This window comes from Corvus moneduloides, chromosome 1 (assembly GCF_009650955.1).
Source record: "Corvus moneduloides isolate bCorMon1 chromosome 1, bCorMon1.pri, whole genome shotgun sequence".
Lineage (NCBI taxonomy): Eukaryota > Metazoa > Chordata > Aves > Passeriformes > Corvidae > Corvus > Corvus moneduloides.
The window spans coordinates 136,456,008-136,476,832 of record NC_045476.1 but is presented as its reverse complement, the minus strand read 5'-3'; the positions used below and the strand labels follow the sequence as shown (position 1 = coordinate 136,476,832).

Below are 20,825 nucleotides of genomic sequence, written 5' to 3'. Positions count from 1 at the left end.
AAGACATATCTTTATTAAAACAAATTTCATTTTCTCAATGACATCGTGCAGAACCGAATTCCTCCCAAATGAATGACACAGGCGCTTCTGTGGAAATATCTAATTGGAAGACAATTATTCACGGTGGTGCTGAAAGTGTTACAGAAACTGTCACATCAAGTTTGTAAACTGCCAATCTACGTCAAGTCTCTTAGAAATTGCAATAAAAAAATTAACACTTTTTATAATTAAGATTTTTGAATGAGCAATGATCAGACCCTTGAAGAAAATGGCTGCAGTAACACTCCATTATGAAAGACAAGATGCAGGAACCAGTTTTTTCCACAGGCATCACATGAATATTTTTTGCTATGTTTTCTAGTTATGCAAAACCCCCTAAAATAATCCTTTGGATTTTTTTCTGGGGGAAAAATCAGCCTTAAAAATATATGGTTTTTTAATGAATCATTTAAAAAATATATCTCCCCACATTTCAGAGATATTTACCATACATGCAAATTTTACTAGTGAAAAATATTTTGTCAGCTTCATATAGACTATTCCTGTGGGCTAGCTCTGCATGTACTCAGTTAGTTGTTGCTTGCTTTTTTTTTTTTTTCCCCCAGATTGGGTTAAAGCCTTTTAAATTAGACAGAGTTATAGTAAGTGCTCTGGCCCCAAAGGTTTAAAATTTGTTAATCTGTGTGAAATAACAGGTAGTTTGTTCAGGGTAAGCAAAGATAATAATTCAAGGATGAGTATAGCGCCCAAAAGCACAGATTCTTTCTTCAAGCTACCATGGTACAGCAAGATTAGACCTTCCAAATCATTGTGGGATTAGGATAGTTTTTGCTGTGTGTCCAGACAGTTTGTGTTTTCGGATACTAGTGCAGATCCATGTTTGTGATGTGGAACTTGGAGTAAGAAAGGAAAAAGGAGGAGAAGGAAAAATTTCTTCCCTCTGTCAGCCACTGGTTTATGATGATGTCTTCTGGAGAAAACCTTGTGGCAAGTGAACTTCCTGTGTTCCCTCCTTGACTCCCCAAATCAGACCACTACTGTCCACACCTCAGCTGTTGAACACTAAAGCACTTTGTCTTCAGTTATAGCTTCGGCAAGGCTGTTGTGTGGGAAGTCAGACCAAGTATTACACATACTGAACAGTCACTTTTCCTTCAAGTGTATCAAGTTTTTTCATCTCTCTTTTAATCTACTCTTCACTACAAAAAAATTTGGTTTAGAATCAAGTTCTACTTTAAAAATATTAATGTTCTATAGAAAAATATTGCAAATTATTAGCAAACTGATATTGATTTTTAGCTACAGTTTTGAAGACCTTCCTAAACCCTTAATGGCAAAGCCACAGCAAGACAAGAGGCATGACCACAGCATTTTTTCCCTAAATGAAAGCTTTTTCATGATTACTGCATTGCTTTATTATTCACACTCCTGAATATGTTCTGAATACATAGTTATCTTGTACAACGAATAGTTACCCAACTGAAATCAATACAGGCCAGAAGCAGCAGAATATATACTCTTAGAAACCCCAAAGCTAAAACGTTCCTAGGTATGAGGTCCAAGTAGAAAATATTATACCAATTGTGGTAAGGCTACTTAATTATCTGTTAATATAATCTATAAAAGGGCTCTTTATGGACAAGAAGTGCATAAGCACAAACTTTATATCCACAAGAAGTGCATAAGCACAAACTTTAAACAAGAAGTTTAAGCTGTTTGTATCAGTAAAGCAGCATTTAAGGTATCATCATCAGTCCAACAAAAGCAGAAAGCAACAGAGGGATTAACAAAACTATTCATGAGAATGACAAATGTCAACAGAGAAAAAGTATCAGTAATGTGGGGGTTTGGCCCATCAAGAATTCTAGAGGTAAATCTTTAACCACAACACGATGACAAATCTTGCATCTGCTGAAGACCTGATCAGATGTGGGACTTCAGTGGAGCTGTCAGTCCTAGGAGACTGTAATATTCTTGAGCTGCCCTGATCTATACGTGGTCAGAACCACCTTGGACTGCAGCAGCAGGCCAGTTCTCCCCAACACTTCTACTCAGATGCATCCCTTCCAAGATTGACCATGTCCCCTTGTTTTAAGTAACTGAAACTTTTCCACTAACAAGAATGCTTTCAGGAAGCCACAGTGGCCATTTGAAAGTGGGCATTTTTTTCCTGCTATGATCATCTTGAGATGTTTCTCAAGCTCCCTTAAAATCTTGTTTTTCTAGGCATGTGTTTCCTCAGAAAAAGCATTATACCGGAGCATCACTGGTATAATATACTCATCACATAGAGATTCAGAAATGTGCAGCCTGATTTTTCACTCAGACGTTGTAGATGATGTTTTTCAGTCTTAGAGTAATACCATCTATATTAGGCCAGTAAGTATTTTATTGAAAATCTTATTAGTGGTATATGCTTATGTCCTCAGCATGACTAAGTTATCAAAAAATATAAGTAACTTCTCATATTAATTAAGTGTGCAAGACCATCTGAAATTTGACAGAACTCAACGGAAAAACTCACATTAGCTCAAATGGGTCTTGGAGGCCCTTAAAATCAAGTAAATATTGTAAGAGTTAACATTTGCTTGTGAGGAAAAAAGAAAAATTTAAGTGGAAATGTGTGTTTAATGTTTGAATTTATAATGTCTAGTTATGAACCACTTCTGGAGATTACTGTTAAGTAACAGGAAAGATGAGAAAAGTTTGCAGGGCTATCTGATGTCAAACAAGTACTGATTCTTTTTCTGAAGATTATGTACAGCTACTTTTCTCAAAAATCCCTTTTTTTTAAAAGAAAACCAAATACATTAACAGATTTTAAAAACCTTGCTCTTAGTTTCACGTTTCCACATTTACATGTGTCCAGTACCCCAAAAATTCATTTTGAAATCATCACATCATACGTAATAATAGCTGGAGTAGTTACTGTTATTTCTAGGCACGACTGAGAAACAAAGTCTTTTTCGGCTATTATATGGAGGTTATTTGTGTACTTGCTAGGGTAAAACACATAATTAAAAAAGTGAGAGAGACTAAGTAGTAAAATAGGTGTTAAATGCTACTATTATGGACCACTGAAGTTTATGTTTGCTGATTAAAGTGCAGAAGAGATAAGATGACATGTAAGTAAGTATTCCCAATGTGACAGTGAAATTGGCTAAGCACCAGGATGTATTATCCCCTGAAAGAAAAAACCTCTTGGTTATACTTGTTCTGAGACAAGGTCTGAGGGATGGGCAAGCAGGGACCATCTAAGAGCATTTTACAAGACACTCTATTTGCTCAACTCATACTGCTTCTTTTACCACCTCAGTTTTAGAGAGACTTCTCCATTTTAAACTACTGACTTTAGTGAGTTATGTCTTTAACTCCAGGCATAGCTCATATTTAATAAGAATTCCTGGAAAGTACTTATGTCTGTAGTCAGGCACATTCAGGTCTCTCTCTTGTTACTAGTGCTCTAATCTTCTTCCTAATACATTACTTTTCCCCAAAAGCCCTGCAACTAAGAAGACAAACCTCCACATCCCGCTGAAAAATATTGGAGAAGTCATTCAAAACTTGCTTTTATTTTAAGCGCTTGAAGTTTTGCAGTACCAATGATCATCATTTTTCTAAAATTTTATTTTAAAAAGCAACTGTGGAAACCGGTACATCAGTAATGGCAATATTGCTGCCAGATTAAGACAAAGGCTCATAACCGCACATGTCACTGGGCTTTATTTTCCTAGGCAGAATGCTCGAATCTGTTAGGTGCATTTTCTTGGCCCAGTTGAGTTGGCACTGCAGAACTGCAAATCTTGTATAAGTCTTAACTATTATTATCTCTAATGATGCTACCACCATATGTCACAAGTTACTAATTGATAATAACACCAGTAGCAGTAACATTCAGATTTCAGACTAATGATCTTAAAATAGATTCCTCTTGTAATTCTTGCTAAGGAGGGTTACATACTGAATTTATGTAACACTTCAGTTGTCTAGATATTTTGTAATCTTTCTAGAGAACATTTTTTCTATTGTCTTGCCTAGCTCTCATTTGAAACGAATTGACTGCAACTTCATTCCTACTTGAAGTAGTCATCATACCAGCATTAGAGGACCTCAGAATTATGCAAGAGGAAAAAAGTATTCTTATCCTCACCAGAGAAGACCAAGGATATTTAATTACACCCAAATATTTAATTTGGGGAAAGGAGTGTTTTGGGGAGTTTTGGTTAGTTTTGTTTGTAAGTTTTGTTTAATCTAGACGGGAACAGCTTGAAACCCCCAAAGCTATCTATTTACAAAACTAGAAATTACTTGTTGTCCCCTATAAATCAAAAAAATCTATAAAAACAGCTTGTCTGATATGAGGTGAAATTACTCTGAAGATCAAGTAAAATTTTCAAATAAAATCTTCCTTTTCTAGAAACTAAATAAAAGAAACACTTCACAATATTTTCAAAATCTTATGAACAAAATATAATCCAACTGAATTTTCAGAAAGCCTTGAATCCCGCCCTCTGAAACTGGAATTCTGTAAACTCTGTCCATTCAAAGTTAAATGCTTGTGTGATTAAGGACAGTCATATAAACTCTGTGGCTTTAATATATCTACTCAAATCTTTGAAATAAATGCATATCGTACCAAAATTAAATAGCTGCTTAGGGCTCCTATTCACAGGTAAAAACTCCTGAACACATAACTTCCAAGAACATACAGGATTACTTTGTAGTCTGAAATTATGAGGCAATAAACATGACTAATAGAGGCTCACAAAGAAGACTCAATTATGCTGTGATCACAGATGAGACATCCTGCCCAGAACAGTACATATTAAAATATCTCTGGTGATGTAGAACCTGGCTGCTGTGCCATCTATTTAATATCTGTTCTGTTTATATTTGTGCACAACTTTTTAAAATATCAACAATTTTTGTTATGTCAAAATGTTGCTGATTTAGTGACATTATCTTTAATCATTTACTGAGATACTATTTTTCATCACCAACACATGGTGTTGTTTTTTTCAGTTTTAATTGACATTGCTAGCATGGATTAGAAAACATCTGATTTCTATTTGATATATATTGGAGTTCCATGTCCTTTTCACTTTGTGTGTCTCTATCTGACTTAGCAGAAATTTAGTAGCAATTTAGCATTAAGAAAAAATATGTTTCCTTCTGTTTTCTCTACCACTTGCTAAATTTCAGATGACTGTCTCATAAAAGTTAGGTTTTTAAAGCTGTGTGAGAATTATCTGAAGAGGCTCATGTTCAGGATGGGACCCTGGCCATGGAGCAGGATCTCCACATACACACGCAGGAAGCACAGCTGGGGAGGAGTGTCTGCTCCCACAGCCAGGGCTAGAACTGTGCTGCACCCCAGGACCCGGAGAGGTCCCCCATGCTGAGCTCCTGGCTCCCTGTGTCCTCATTAGCTAATGTCAAGTGACTTCAGTTCTCTTGCCATTCCCCCTGCAACAGTGACAGGCACATAAGCACATCCTGAATGCAAGGGAAAGGAGAACAGATGGAGGCAGACAGGGGAGCACATGAAAACTGTGGGACCATATTGGCAGTAGTCATAACACATCACCAGCCTGACTGTTGGCATGATCCCTGGAGGCATCTGAGCAAAGGGGAGGGAAGGAGGGATTTGAAGGCGATCATAAAGTAGCCCAACAGGCATTTACAGAAATCTCTTCTCAAGCATGAGGGACAGTGCACAGCAAAGGAGGGCTTGCTGAAATCCATTGTGGAATGCTGACATCAGGAGTCACCTGGGAGCAAGAGTGAGGCATTTGACACCAAATGGGAAATAAGCAGGGAGGAGTGATATTATGAAGGGCCTTGAAATTTAGCTATTTAACATCTGATGCAGCACAGGAAAAGCAATATTGCCAAAATGACTGGCTAGCAAAATGTTGTTTGAAGCTGCAGTGTTTATGCATATCTGTAGATACAAAAATGCTGCTAGCTAGGATTTTCTTGCTATTTTCTAAGCCCATTAGAGACTTTTCTCTCTCACAGAAAAGGTAGAAGAGTTATGTAAACAAACAAACACCTGCAGCCTTGAAAAGTCTTGTTTATGATATAGTAGAAAAATATTTTGACAATGGATGTTTTAGGATTTTAGTCAATCACCCCAAGGGGTGGCTGATCCTTTGTCCAATTAGACTATGAAGAAAAAAGTCTATAAAAGAGTTTGTAAAATAATTAAATAAATCAATCTTGCTGCACAATTCCTGTCTGTTGGATCTTCTCTCCTCCTCCCTATGGCTGTGGGACACAGTGATATACCCTAGGGTTGCAGTAATACATATCAACATAGAAATGACATTTGGGTAACACTATTAAAACAGAAAGGTTTGATATTTTTTTTTCTATATTCAAATTAATTTCAAAACCTCCTGCATTCTTCATAAAACAGAAGCATTGAAATATAAACAAAAATAAGGTCATCTAATGAAAGAAACAACTGGCATAATTTGACCAGTTACATTTCACTGCATAATGCCACCATTAATTCTAGCAACATTGCTGGTGGAACAGGCTGAAATTGCCATTTCCAACAGAAAAAATATTTTGGAAGACAACCAAACTTATGATGGATGTAGGCAGGCACAAATCCATTTAAGCCAGTGATGCAGCACTTGCGTCTGTCAACTGTAATAGTCTCTCTTGATATTTCATGAAGTTTATGACAAACAAATTACAATATGGGAAGAAAGAAAAACTTGCAATGTACTGCACTGAGATATAGATATGGCACAAGAGTTACTTATCAAAACATGCCTGTTCCACTTCATACAACTTCAGTCACAGAAGAGCTCACAGAAAATATAATACAGGCAAAAGATACAAAGGTTTTGAAAAATTTAAATACTGAAGAACACTCTAAACAACAGATTACTTTGCCCTGTATTTAAAGTGCCACTCATAGCACTCATTTTAACCCTCAGTTATCTCAAACTATGTATTTGCAATTCTGATACCTACAAGAAAGGTCAGATTAGTCTCTCAAAGATTATTAAGTGATAATTAAGTAGATTTACAAATTATATTTGTCCTCTTTAGTATCTAAAATGGTCTAAAGATTTTTTTTCTATCTACCTTCAGCAACTTACCTTCTATATAATATATCTAATTGTTAAATAAGAAAGAAATTATTCTTTCTTTATAAGAAAGAATTCCGTATATTTAGCAAGCTGTTCTGAAACATCATGTAATACAAAGAAGCTAAATTACTTAACCACTTTTCCTAGAATAAAGTTCCACTGAACACAGGAGAAAATTAACTGATTGCCATCATTTTTTTGGTCTTCTATAGAGTATAATTACCAGTAAGATCAGCTTGGCTTCCCAAACACTTTCATAGATGACCTCAACTTCTCATTTTCAGGTCTTTTCCCAGATAGATACATTCAACATTGACAGGTTGTTTTTCTTCTTGATTTTTCAGAAGTCAAATCAAGCAAAATTTAATTTTAGAGAGTAAAAAGATCCACTAAGTGCTTCCTAATGGAAATACAGCTTGGGTCTCCAATGAATTTTCCCCATCACACCACAGAAGATGGCAATTTTTATCCCTCCTTTGGAAGATTTTCATCCTATTTGCTATAGCATAACACTGAAAAAGTGTTTGAAAGCCTCAAGAGATACAGGATGTCATCTTTTGTTGATAACTAAATTGGTATGCAAAATGGTTAATAAGCTCTTCCTTGACTAAAGGGGAGGAGTTACAGCTCTATAGAAAAAGATGAGTCAGGAACTGCCTCCTGTAGAAAGCAGTCACAGAATATTCTTTGAAAACCAAAGAGCTCCCATCTCATATTAAAAACCTTTCTATACCTATTCCAATAAAGAGACTTTGGTTTCCACAGTTCTGACAAGAAAAAAACCCAAGCCAATAAATTATTTTTTCTTTCACAATGAACTATTTGCAACACAGAAACTGCAACTTTATGATTAATATCGGTAGAAAAAGATAGAAAAGAGGAAGAAAACAAAAATTTGTCCATTACAGTAATGTACTACTGAATGTGTTCAAAGAAATACTCATAAGGCTGGAATGTTATACTTTAGGAGGTTAAAAATCTGAATGACTTCACACAATTTTTCACTGAAGAATAACTTTTTATCGAAGATGTTACTTTAAGGTTCCTGAACAGCACAGAGAATCCCACTCAGCTGAGAAGCTCAATTCCAATTGCAAGGAACAGTTTAGTTTAGGAGTACACAACTTACCTGTGCTCAGTACATATTAAGGTTTCATCCATCTCCAAAACCCAGCCGTTGCAATAAAATCTTTTATGGTGCATATATTTTTAGAGAAACACATTAAAACTTAATATCAGTTGAATTTAGTAACAAGAACAAGGATAAAGCTCATATAGCATCAACTAAAGTCAAATATTTAATATACCCTATTAGCATATCCAGCCTTTAGGACTTAATGACTGTCAGGTAGTTTAATATTCTGGAGCTCTGGTACAGCATCATAGGGACTGTAAAGCAGCAGTAGAGCTGAAGAGACAGATAATATATTTATTGCTTTCCAATGCTCCCACAGGCATGGAGTGCGATGTACAAATACACTCAGTTCCACAGATCTATCAGATCAGGTGATTAGGCAAAATTCTGAAGCAAGCAGGAGTACTGTTACAATTAGAAACAAACAAATGTTACAATTTGAGACCAAGAGAAATTAGAAGCCCCTGGCAGAGGTAATTGCAGTAAGAATTTATAAGCTTTGGATGCACTTCTCTGATACACATTGTATTTAATTTTAATCACAATAAGTGTACTTCCACATTACCCTCAATATTGTGTGTTTTATGTATTGAAGCATCCCTTTTCAAAAGAATAGCTAATATTTTAGTCCATTACAGAGTGTGCAAGAGCATAAGATTGATACCTAGTTTTCATGTTTTTACAGTAGACACTGGCAAGAAAGTGGCATACATTATTGTCATTTCCGATAATTATTTTCATTGGTGTAGCCTAATTCAAAAACCTCTTCTCTGATATTTATCAAAAATAGAAAATATTATCTGGAAGTTAATGAAATAAAAATTATGTTGTGAAAACAGCTGGAAATAAAACACCACCCTACCTTTAAAAATAAACACAAAATTAAGTTGTGAGAACATGTATTGGAAAACTGGTCTAGAAGGTAATATCAGAAGTGTGGAAATAGCAGAGCACATATTAACCACAGCCTCTCATCACCCCACACTGCCTTGTGATTGAGGCAGGGCATGCCTTTAGTCATCCCTCAAAAACAGTACTCCCAAGGGTCTACCTGAATGAGTGTAGCAGGCACTCAATATTTATGCTTTCATATTACCTAACACATGCAAGGAAGTGGATCCCTACCTCATTTAAAACAAACTTTTCCACCACCATATCCATCTTTTTTCCCACATTATTTCACTCTTGAAGGCTCCCTAGACTCTGAGCCTCTCAACTAAAATCGACTGAGACAAATCCAACCTCTGAAGTTTTAGCAGAAGTCTGAGTCTTTCCACTCTAAGAAGTAATACAGTACACCTCAGCACTGTAAGTGCCTCCAGACCAAGTTTCTGTTTCAATATACTGACAACCATGTGGAATTGAGGAAAAAATAGATACCTAAGGATCAAAGCTGTTCTAGCACACCCTTGCCTCCTTAGAGAAGAGATCACATGAAACATGAAAGCCTTCCAGCAGATTTTCTCTCCCTGATCATTCAGCCACTTGTTGCCCTCCAGGAGGCCATAAAATTTTTCTACAGTGGAGCTGTTCATTTCTTTCAGCATCGTGTAAAATTCTCCCAGGACATAACTCTGGTAGGAGATACATTTCCAGGGTCTGTGGCATGAATTCTACCTGTTGCCAGCAGCTGCCAAACTGGCAGGACCCAGTTAGGAAATACAGCTTAGAGGCTTTTACACTCTGGATCTCAGTCATTATCAAAATTTCACTCAACCCAGGTTTTTAGCTCCCCAGTAATTTCATGCATTCAAAATAATTGTTAAACTGACCATGATTTGTACAAGCAAGTTCTCTAAATATGGAAAGCTGGAGATCTTATACTAAGCAATGCATGGCAGTTATTTTAGGGAAGTGAGCGCAGCAAAGGATACCACTGTAAATAATAAAAAAAAAGCACATTTGTTGGACATGTAAGGCTAAATCATTAAATGTGGTGAAACTATTATGAGCTTTGATAGCACCTATATATGAAACATATGTATGCATAGAAAGATTTGTTACCTGTGTCACAATAGTGCCCTTTTTCCCCAAATCCCTTCTCTTCCCAAACTGGTTCTAGCAGATCTCTGGGGGGAAAATAAACCAAAACCAAACCAACAAACCAGAAACCGAAAAAACCCCCCTACTTGTGTTTGTGTATTTCTGTTGTTCTCTTCAGCTTGAAAGAAGCAGAACTCTTCCTCCAGTTAAGGGAACTTTCGAGCCACATGACCAGTTCTGTGGCATCTGGGCACCTCAGCCCGTCTGTTCATGCATATGTGTGCAGTACAGTGACAGCTTTACTGCGCATTAGTCAAGCATCATGTAGCACATTTCTTGACAGAGGCAAAAGCAGTTTATGACTTGAAGCAAATAATTTTATCCCAGGGGCTTCTAAGAGCCAGGCAAAAGGCCAGGGCTTAGGTCAACAGCTTGGGAGTTTGGCAAATATTTCCTATCATTATTTCTTTGCAAGGGTCTGTCACCTGATTGAGTTGAAGAATGGGACCATTTGTTATGAGAGAGAAGGCACTTGGAGACAACAAATATGGAGTTGCTGTGGCCATGAGCATGGGTTATTTAAGGGTAGAATCACAGAGCCTCTGAGACTTGAAGTGACCTCTTAAGATCGTCATGTCCACACCACCCTCTCTTCTCACTCAGGGCCAGCTACAGTCAGTTGCCAAGTTTGTGTCCAGATGGCTTTTGTATATCTCCAAGGCTGGAGACTCCACAAAGCTTCTGGGCAATCTCCCTGGGCAGTCTATCGCTTGCCACTAAAGTCCCTGTGTATACAGGGCTACAAGGAAAAGGAGACTTTCCCTCAGTATAAATTCATGTCTACAAACTGACACAGGCAGCAGGTTAAGCAGCCTGTATGAAGTCAGAAAGCTACAAAAGCTCCCTCCAGCTAAAGGTAAGGGCAACGTTATGTGGTACCATAAACCCTTTAACTGCCCAGAAGTTATACATACAAAGCAAGGTGCAGTGAACCCTAAGCTAACACTAAGCAAGTTATCCCCCAGGATTGCATCACCCTGCTGTTTTTCTGCAGGGAAAGCACATACATGTATTAAACACAACTAGATAATACTCTTTGAAGCTGCCCATAGAGAGAATTGCTTTGGTACCACTGAAATGATACCTTAAAACATCACTACTCATGACTCTGATTTTTCTGGACATTTTAAAGGATAGCAAATTTTAAAAAATTAAACATCTTAGAGATTGACTGATAAAGGCCAATCTTCTGTAATAGATTCCACAGTGTATTAGAAGACTGTATCATTAATATGAAGGAAAAAAACAACCACAGAAAAATGGATTCCAGCACACAGACAAGCAACTCAGATTTTTCAGTAAGAAACTCCATACCTATTTAACTGTCTCTTCACTGACAGGAATATTTTATATCCCACTACAATTATCCATCAAGTACAGGAATACTAAAAATGTTTTACAAATACTTCATTCTTCTAAGTCAAGCATTTCTTAGAGAAATAAAAAATCCTGCCAGTTGCACTCTAAAGGTCATGCAAGCTATAAAGTCTAATAAAAAATTTCCAGATGGCAGCAGCCAATTTCCAATAAGATTTAATTTGGTTAATTGACTGTCTTATTTACTAATTTATAGCAGTATGCAGTTCATTTAAATTAACCTCATTTGCTGTCATGATTTAAGCAAGGTTAAACAACCTGGGATTTTTTTTTTTAATTGTGTGTAGGAATGACAGAGTCTACTATATAGTGACATACTAATATAGCCATCAGAGTCCCTCCTTTTTTTCTGTTTTTTTTTTTTTTTTGGTTGGTTTTTTTTTAGAGAAAAGAAATATAGGAAATATTGACTGCATCAAATTAGTTTAAAAACTATTTAAACACAGAAAATTCCTGTTATAATTACATTAATCTTTAAAAAAAACCCAAACAACAAACCCCTGGGTTAGAAGGGAAAACAAATGGGCCAACTAATGGGAATACGGAACTGACCTCAGCTGAGGGCTCATACAAAAACAAATTGTCTAATGCATATGGTCATCAGTATTTCAGCTGTAGCACCAAGTCCTCCCACCTTGGTTCTGCAAAAAGTTAATCCACAAAATCAGCTTTAAAAACCTAATTTTTCTACCCTTTTTCGACATTCACTGGAAGGATAGAAGAAATCTCTTTTTCAACCCAAGCCCTGGTGACAATTAGCTAGTTCTCAAAGGAAGTAAAAGAAAAAGAAAAAGGCAGTACTAGGTTGCAATACGATATTTGTGGACTTCTGATTGCTTATCAGATTAATCTGGGGCAGTGCTTTGTTTAATCCTGAATTACCTTGGTAAGGGAAAAGAGTTTCCCTCAGAGAAAGAAGCTAGCCCTTGAAGTTATACAAAACTTTTCCATTCCTACAGACTCTTTTGATTGAAGCTTTTGTCTGAAAACTGAAACTTCCTTCTGAGAAAAAAGTTGCAGACCTTAATGAGATGCCTTGTCTTCCTTTCTTGGAAAAGCAAGAGTGGCAGCCTGGGAAGCCTGCAGAGATGGGGCTGGATGCACATTAGCTCCTGAACCCGAGGCATATCTGTCCCACTCAGACCACTTCTGGTCATGGTGCTGATCAGAAGTTGTGGAAAGCATAGGAGAGAAGTGGCTGGAGCATTTTCTAGTTCTTGAATGGCACAAAGTTAGAAGAATAAGCTTTTTCTGTGCTCATAATGTGTTCATTGGTGTTCAATGACAATGTCCTTGCTTGCAAGGTATTTTAATTTCAGAAAGGATTTTGGGGTTTAGTTTTGCCACTGGGTTTTAGATTTCTTCTTTGCCTTTTCCAGTTCTCCAGAGGAGGAATTTTTTTTTTGGTTTTAGTAGTGAAACCTACGAGTACAAAACAATGTAAGTGGAAGAATCTGAAGCTTGAAGAAAAAGGTTCTACAAACACCAAACCCTTTGTTTTTAAGTCCCTGACAATGACTACTCTCAGAAATATCTATTATAAAAGACCACATTCTCCCATCTATCACATAAAACTTCATTAAAAAAAAAATTTTAAAATCTAATACACCTATAAACAGTACAGCTGGCTTCATTTTTAATGGGGCTTGATATATCTCCACATTAGGGAGCTGTTTCATACATAAGTGTTTTTATGAAATGTTGGCAAGAAACACGCATACAACGATGAAAATGTTGTGCAAGATGACTTATTGGAAGGTCAAGGATTGCTGTGACCATGCTCTGCTCACTGCAGTTCTCAAGTTTTCCTGACATTTATCACAAGTTCTACCCTTAAAAGTCAATCTTCCCCAAAACTCGAATCTAAAATCCCCTCAATATGTATAAAAAGCAGACTGTGCATCAACATAAAGCAGGAGAGGCTATATTCATATTAGCATACCTGCTGTAAACTCTGAGAGCTATAGGTGCAGCTATGACAAGACTGCTAAATAACTCATTTGTACCTGATGCTGCAGAGATACCTGCTGCTCACAAACAGCAAAGATCTGGCTTGGATGTTGAATGTCCTTTGCCTTCATCACCTTACAAGTTTCCTAAATGCATTGATGACTTCAGAAAGTAATGATTTACTTATTCTATGCAGTGGGAAATCTTTCCTAGGTGCCTGAGCTAAGATGTCGCACTTCAAAGTGTTTTTAATGGGCAACTGCAAAGCAATTTCCTGCACAGAATTTGGTAGAGTATTTTTCCTTCATCTTTTTCTTGTTTTCAACTAATATTCTATTACTGAGAAATAAGAAGCTCTAATTTCCAAACTAGCACTCAGAAATGCCTCAGCAGTGTGTTAATGCACAACTGGAGAGGAAAAAGTGGCTCCTGCCAAAGAGGGCTCCTTCCCAGATTTCCTGTCTGAAACGAACATTCTCCAGCTTTTGAATGAAAGTTGACAATGTAGTGAAAACACCGAGGAAATATATTAAGAAAAAGTAGCACTTTCAGAGTAAATGTCATGCAGCTCTGCCTAAAACACATGCTCAGTACCATCTGTTGTATACAACCTGTGTGTCTCAGCTGCACTCTCAGCACATTACTGTTCCTCGGGGCATCACTGGGTGTTTTCTCACTCAGAAAATGTTGGATGTGGAATTGGATCGGTGGTATATTGAGATAATTCAGGGTGTAACACATTCATCTGATGAATTTGAAAAGAATGTCTGCTTTGGAAACACAAGAAAATTGATTCAGCACCCCACTAGATATATTTTGAACATACAGGTAGTTTTAGCCAGGCCCAGATTTCAGCCTGTGAGAAACTGGCACAGTAAGGCAGACACGGCAGTGATTTTCTGTTCTCATTTTGCTTCCATTATTGCCAATAACAAGAGAGTAGAAGAAGCACAGTGCTTCTGCAGATGATATAACTGAAGCTATCTTTAGGAACATTGGGCAGTAAGGAAAAGAGTATCTCTTGATTGATAAATTGCATTCTTAAATGACCCCACTAGTTCAACTGCTAAAATATATGCTCTGAAATAGGTATTGTCAGGCAAAGTGATGCAGGATTAAGAAGTGCTTTATTGTAAGGATTCTCCCTCTATTTCTTCCTAGTTGATATTTATCAGTCTTTTAACCTTTTAGGTTGGAAATTTTCCTCTTGTCTTCAATTGCCTGAACAAATACACAGACTTCAATATTTCAGCTTTTGTTTCCTTGAATTCCGGTGGTAATTTTCCTGCTAAGAAATACAAGATAAGACTGCCAGAATGTATTTGGAAAATACAGTGGCTTCAATTTTGAATAACTAATCAGAAAGGATGTTTAAAGTTTATGATACTTACATGTATATACATAGTGCTTACTATTGTTAAGAGGTTGTAAATGTGTATCCACTTGGACATCTGAAAATGGAAAAGCCACAACAGTTTTAGCAGTTCTCGGTTATATTTTCTTCACTGTTCTCTAACCTATAAATATAAATTCTACAATCTAGTTTTTTCCATTATATGTTTGGATTTTTTTTTTACTATTTACAGTGGTAAATTTTCCCGTTTGTTAGTTTTTCTCCATCTGGCTCTGTCAGTCACAGTTGTTTTTTATATTTTGGATCAGCATGAGCTGCAATCATCATATTACTTAAATATTTATTGTTTAATATGGAAAAACACATATATAAAAATTAAAAACTGTGCCAAAAAGCAACTAGTTCTCTGAAAGTTTTAACAGAAATACCCCAAAGTCTTCCCGTGTTGTTAACTGTAATTTCTCTGTTGGCTTGTTTAGTTTTCATCTATTCTATTTCTATGTGCACAGTCTCTTCCTACTGTCAGTATCTTCTTCACCTCATTTGTTTTCACATGCTACCTCACCTGTCCACAGATCTCCTCAGATGCTAACTTCTTGACAAATGTACTGCTGCAGATCAGTCATAACACCTTCCTTTTCTTTTAAGCCAAGATATGAAAGTATAGGTTCTCCTCAAGTATCCACCATTCCTCATTTGCTTAAATCCTCCACTTCATTTTCTAGACTCACACAAACTCTGTGGGTGGAACACTTAACACAAAGTATTTATATTCAGCATCTACTGTCTCAGAAAAGTTTACCAATAAGAATGACTCCATGAACGTTCTTTAGGCTCCTTCTCTCAGTATCTTCCTTTTCTTTTCTTTTTTAAAATTTATTTTATATTATTTTCACCTGTGTCAAATCATGAAGTTGCAGGAAACTCTCCCATAGAGTAATACCTACAAGAGAATTATTTGCCTACCATCTTTCTATGTAACTATGGAAAACGGCAAAAAATTCTAATTTCACCTGTATCAGAAATTGGCACCTTGAGCCAGAAGTCAACTTAAACATCGGGGTTTTTCGTCTTTTATCTCTAACATTAGCTACTTGTGATCATTTTAACAAAAGTATATTACACAGATAGATCCATTAAAAATTTTAGTGAATGCCCTGCATCTGTTCTCGAAAAGGGTTGATCTGATCAAGATGGGTAAAAGACTTATTATATCTCTTCAGTCCAAGCACTACTTGATTTTTATAAGAGCAATTAAATCTGGAATAGTTTTTATTTGCTGTCTTAACTCAAACTCCTTATTTATTCTTACTGGGCAAACCTTTGGCATTATCTTGACCATAAACTTCCCTCTCAAATCTGTAGTATACTAGTCACAATCTTTTTGACAGACCTTCCTGCTACAGGGGTTTATCTCCACTCTACAAAATAGTGATTTAATGTCCATTTTTTGGTATGTTGTAATTTATTTGGCATTCCGAGCCATCAGTCCTGCCTGTTTATTAAGTTACATTAATATTGTCCTGACCCCTATATGATTCTGTTATGATGCATGATGACAGAGGTTCCTGACAAGTCATCTTGTAGTTCATTTAATTCTAAGAAAAGTTTTGCCTGTTTCCACATTTCTGCTACATTTGGTCTTCTGCAACTTAATGCAAAGCATATAAATTCCAGTAGTAATTTTACACTGACTTTCATTATTTTAGGATTCAGTGTCAGTCTTTTGCATCATTATAAAATAATTATGCAGAGAGAAGGAGGCAAAAACAATGCTGGGAATCAAATTACAATCTGGATCTTCTTTTTGCATCTTAAGAATGAGAATGTGCTAAATGCTCTGAATATATAACTTGACTGAAATGCATATGTTACATGTAAGTGGGAATGCAACTTTCAAGTGTCAATGCACATCCTGGATGTTTATTTCTACATAAACAGAACCAGAACATATGGTCAACCAATAACAGTATATCAGCAAGTATGTTTTACTCCTGAGACCACACCATGAAGAGAATGTGCAATCATACGCTCCTTCTAGATATTGATTCTTGTCCCTATTCAGCTGTCTAGGTACAAAAACAATGGGATGCTTTTTAGAGAAATAGCAATATTGTTGATTTCAGTGTCAAACTACTAAGCCTTGAAATACGTTCTCCTGTGATTGCGCTCAAAATAGGAAAGATAAGATGTGCTAAGAAAAAAGTTTACTCTTCTCTATATCTCCTCTAATTTGACTTCCATCCCTTAAGCTACTTAAGAAGAGAGTGATGCCTTCTTAAACTTCTTAGAAAAGAGAAAAAATATGAGTACTGCACATCACCAACATAGCTTTTTCAGTTAAAAGGCAAAAGTCTAAAAGCTATAAGGACATTATTCCCATCCTCTGAAAGACAAAGTAAAGGTTTATTAGCTAAAACAGTAAATTTTGTCTGAAACATTTAAAATATTTATTTCTGGAAGAAGTTAGAGAAAAACAAAAAAAAAAAACAATCCCCCCCACCCTGATAATTCTAGAAAAATAATTGTTCTCTCACATTCAAAATTAGGCCAGTAGCCATAAAAATGAGTAATTAGGATGCATAAAAGATGGTAATGAGCAGAATATGATGCAGATGCAATTAGTATGATAAGAATGTAAAAGCAAGGAAAATAATATTTCATAAATTTCAGATTTTATAGAGGAAAAAAAGTGTAAGCAGTCAGAGAAATAACTACATTTTCAATGGACTACTTAAAATACAAACCTCATTCTTATGGTATTCTGTTTATGAGTCTCCCAAGCAAAATAAAGAAGAATGGACTCCTGGTTTTTAAGGCTATGTGTGGGAAAAACAGCACTGTTAAAAAGACTGTTTAGTTTCTGTATCTGAAAATTCCTTTTCCAACCCTTATTTGTGCCTGTCAGAAATGAGCTCTCTTGGCTGGCAGTTCAATGTACCAGCAGTAGTCCATCTGGCTGGAAACCCTGAGGAGGAGCTACATATTTGCAGATAAAACAGGCAGGACTGCAGTGAAGCTAATAGACGCAGGCAAAATGACATGGTGAACTTTCATTTTTAAAGAATGGGCTATGACATAAAGATGCAGAAAGTAGAATGAACAGAGAGAAAAAGAAAAGAGACTGGATTAAATTCTATTTGAGGATGTCTAGTTCAACCTACATATAAATTACAATACCAAGAAAACCATTGCCATGGTATTTTAAGAGAGTATATATCTGTGAAATAACAACGTGGCCATAAGTAGTAACCCAAACACTACTACATGGTTGTTTCTATGACCCTATTGAAAGGTGAGTGCTACTATAGCCAGAATCATGTATATTTTTATTTTCATCTGTTTAGTCACACAGAATTACTGACTAGGTTTTGGTGCTATATAGCATGCTGTCATCAGTTTCACTGAATAATGTATCCAGAAGAAAAATTTTGTGGGAGTACAATGTAGGCATATAAAATGACTTTTAAACATTCTGTAAATCATTTTTCATTGCTACACTTACAAAATTTGGGATTGTGTACATGCCTTCCTAACAGGATTCACAAAATTCTAGGTCCTGGGACTGAAATATTCTTTCTCTCTGTTCAAGTCTAGATGTAACTCTTCTGTTTAAAACCATAAGAAATAGAGCAAGAGAGAATACAGGGATTTCTTAACATTTTTCAGAGGAACATTATGAAATATATATGTTACGTATATAATTTTCCTGTAGGGAAAAATTTTGAGTTTTACAGTTCTTACTAACTTCAGCCAAAACATCAGGATCACAACACTATGCAGGGTTGGGATCACAAAGTCATTCTGAACTGAGAGAAAAATTTTCAGTTAAATGATTTAAATTCCTAAAATTTTAGCGGCATAACAGCAGAAAGTTTGAAATTTTCAGAGCTGAAATTTCAATACTTCATTTTTCCTGTTTTTCATCTTTGCTTCATAAAGCACTAAATGCAAGTAGTACTAAAATCAGTACTTAGTTATTTGTGCAACCACAAGGTGTTTTCCTACAGCACAGTTGCAAAGAAGTACCACTGTGCCTCATCTGGAGTCTGCCAACCTTATAAAGTGAAAAAGTTCCCAAACAGTGCAGCACTGCCAAAAGACTTAATTTTATGATGTCTCATGATATATTATTTCTCTTAAAATTTGTAGCACAAAGATCTGCAAATTACTGGAATATTTTGTTTTCAGTTTGAATGGATTAATGTCTGAAGTTTATGGTTAAAGTTTGTGGCTGAGTCATAAGCAAAATACATGTTACAAACTCATATCAAGTGACCAATCAAAACATTAATTATATAACCATTAAAAAAAAATCATGACTTTGGAAGGTTAATTTTTTATTTTATTTAAAAGAAAACAGGTTCAGGAATTTTATTATAATTGAACGAATGCTACAGCAGATTCTTGTGATTCGTTAAAACTCATATTTCACCTTTCAGTCTGCAACTGTGCTCTGTAATCGGCTGAGGTCCTCCAAATCAGTGCTCAGAAACAGAATAATTATTGTTCCTTCTTATTTAACTGCATTCATCTGAGGAGCAGAATCAAATATTTATGCTCCTTAAACCTTTTTAAAATAGAGTTATTGATACAGAAATTAAAATTGCATTTATAATTTTTGTCTCTCCTATACTTATAGCAGAAACCTTTAAAATCTTCATAGCATTGCCATTTGCTTAAAAAATGAATCTAGGTTCAACAAGTAGAATGCTTGAAGAGATGTTAGACTTAGAAAATAACTACTGCACTCATCAACTCCTGTAGAGGTTTTCTAAAACCTATCCCCATAGATTTAAGTCAAATCTTCATGGGGTAGAACTGTTCCCATTAATCAGAATGTATTTTAAAAACACAATGAGCTTTGGAATTGTGTCTCTGTTCCTTGGAAGAAAGCTCTCAGTCTTAGTATTTAAATTCAGTGTTGTGGTATTAAAAAATCATTTTCAGTGTTGTCATCAAAATTAAGGAAAGGTCTCCAGTGCCTTTTTTTGTCCTTAACACCTTTGTGAAGATGTAGAATTTGGAGAGAAATTTCACTTAAAGTAAACTGAGACCAAGAGAATTAAAGCAAATGAGGGGTTTTCCCCATTTTAGATGACAGCGAATGTTTTCAAATGTGTCAGTATTTCAGATTTGTGGCAACCTAGACTGGTATCTAGCAAGTTTAAAGCATATATGCTTTCCATGTATTGGGTCCTAAATTAGAAATGAGATCCTGAGAACTTACATTCACCTACCTATCACATTATAACATTGTTGTGGTTTGATTCACAGGCCTGATGGCTACTAAGGTACTATTCTGCTTTCAGCACTATTTAATTCTCTCCCATGATCTTTCAGACCCAGAATTTTTTCCTGTCATTTATCTTAGAGATTCTTATGATGGTGCTACTGTAAATAAGGCAATTGCCTGAAATGACAAGGAAGACTTCCCAGTCGTATTTTATTATGTAGCATTGGATTTTTCCAGAAAGAAAAATATAAAGAGTTGTATGAGTGAGAAAGAATTTTGTTTATTATTATTATTTTTCACAGAGAGATATATCTGGGGTTTTTTCCAATATAACTTTTTTTCTTTTTTAAAGGTTATTGATAAAAGATAAATAGATGTTATGGACTTACCAGGACTGTGCTTGATGAGCTGTACTACTGAATACACAAAATTTAGAAAACACGGTTGGAATGTCTATACCTAGAACTTAAATCAGTCAATAATATTAAGTCCATCAATGTCAAATAAATTATTATCCCCATATTCTGTAACACATGGCTTCCTTTTTTTTCCTGTGCAAACATCCTTTAATGAAGAATATCTAAACTAAAGGGATTTTCTGGATGATAGAGTACCGTATGC

General features: G+C 35.8%; 1 protein-coding gene across 3 annotated transcripts in view; it reads right to left on the bottom strand.

The window, feature by feature from the left end:
- RALYL (RALY RNA binding protein like) overlaps positions 1-20,825 on the bottom strand; it is a 386,418-nt gene that overhangs the window by 279,984 nt on the left and 85,609 nt on the right. The window contains exon 1 of one of the 3 annotated variants that reach the window (XM_032128447.1): positions 17,716-17,794. The exons of the other annotated variants lie outside the window; for them this stretch is intronic. The gene's annotated coding sequence lies outside the window, so the exon portion shown is untranslated. Of the gene's footprint in view, positions 1-17,715; positions 17,795-20,825 lie in introns of those variants that run through there. 3 annotated transcript variants of the gene reach the window in all.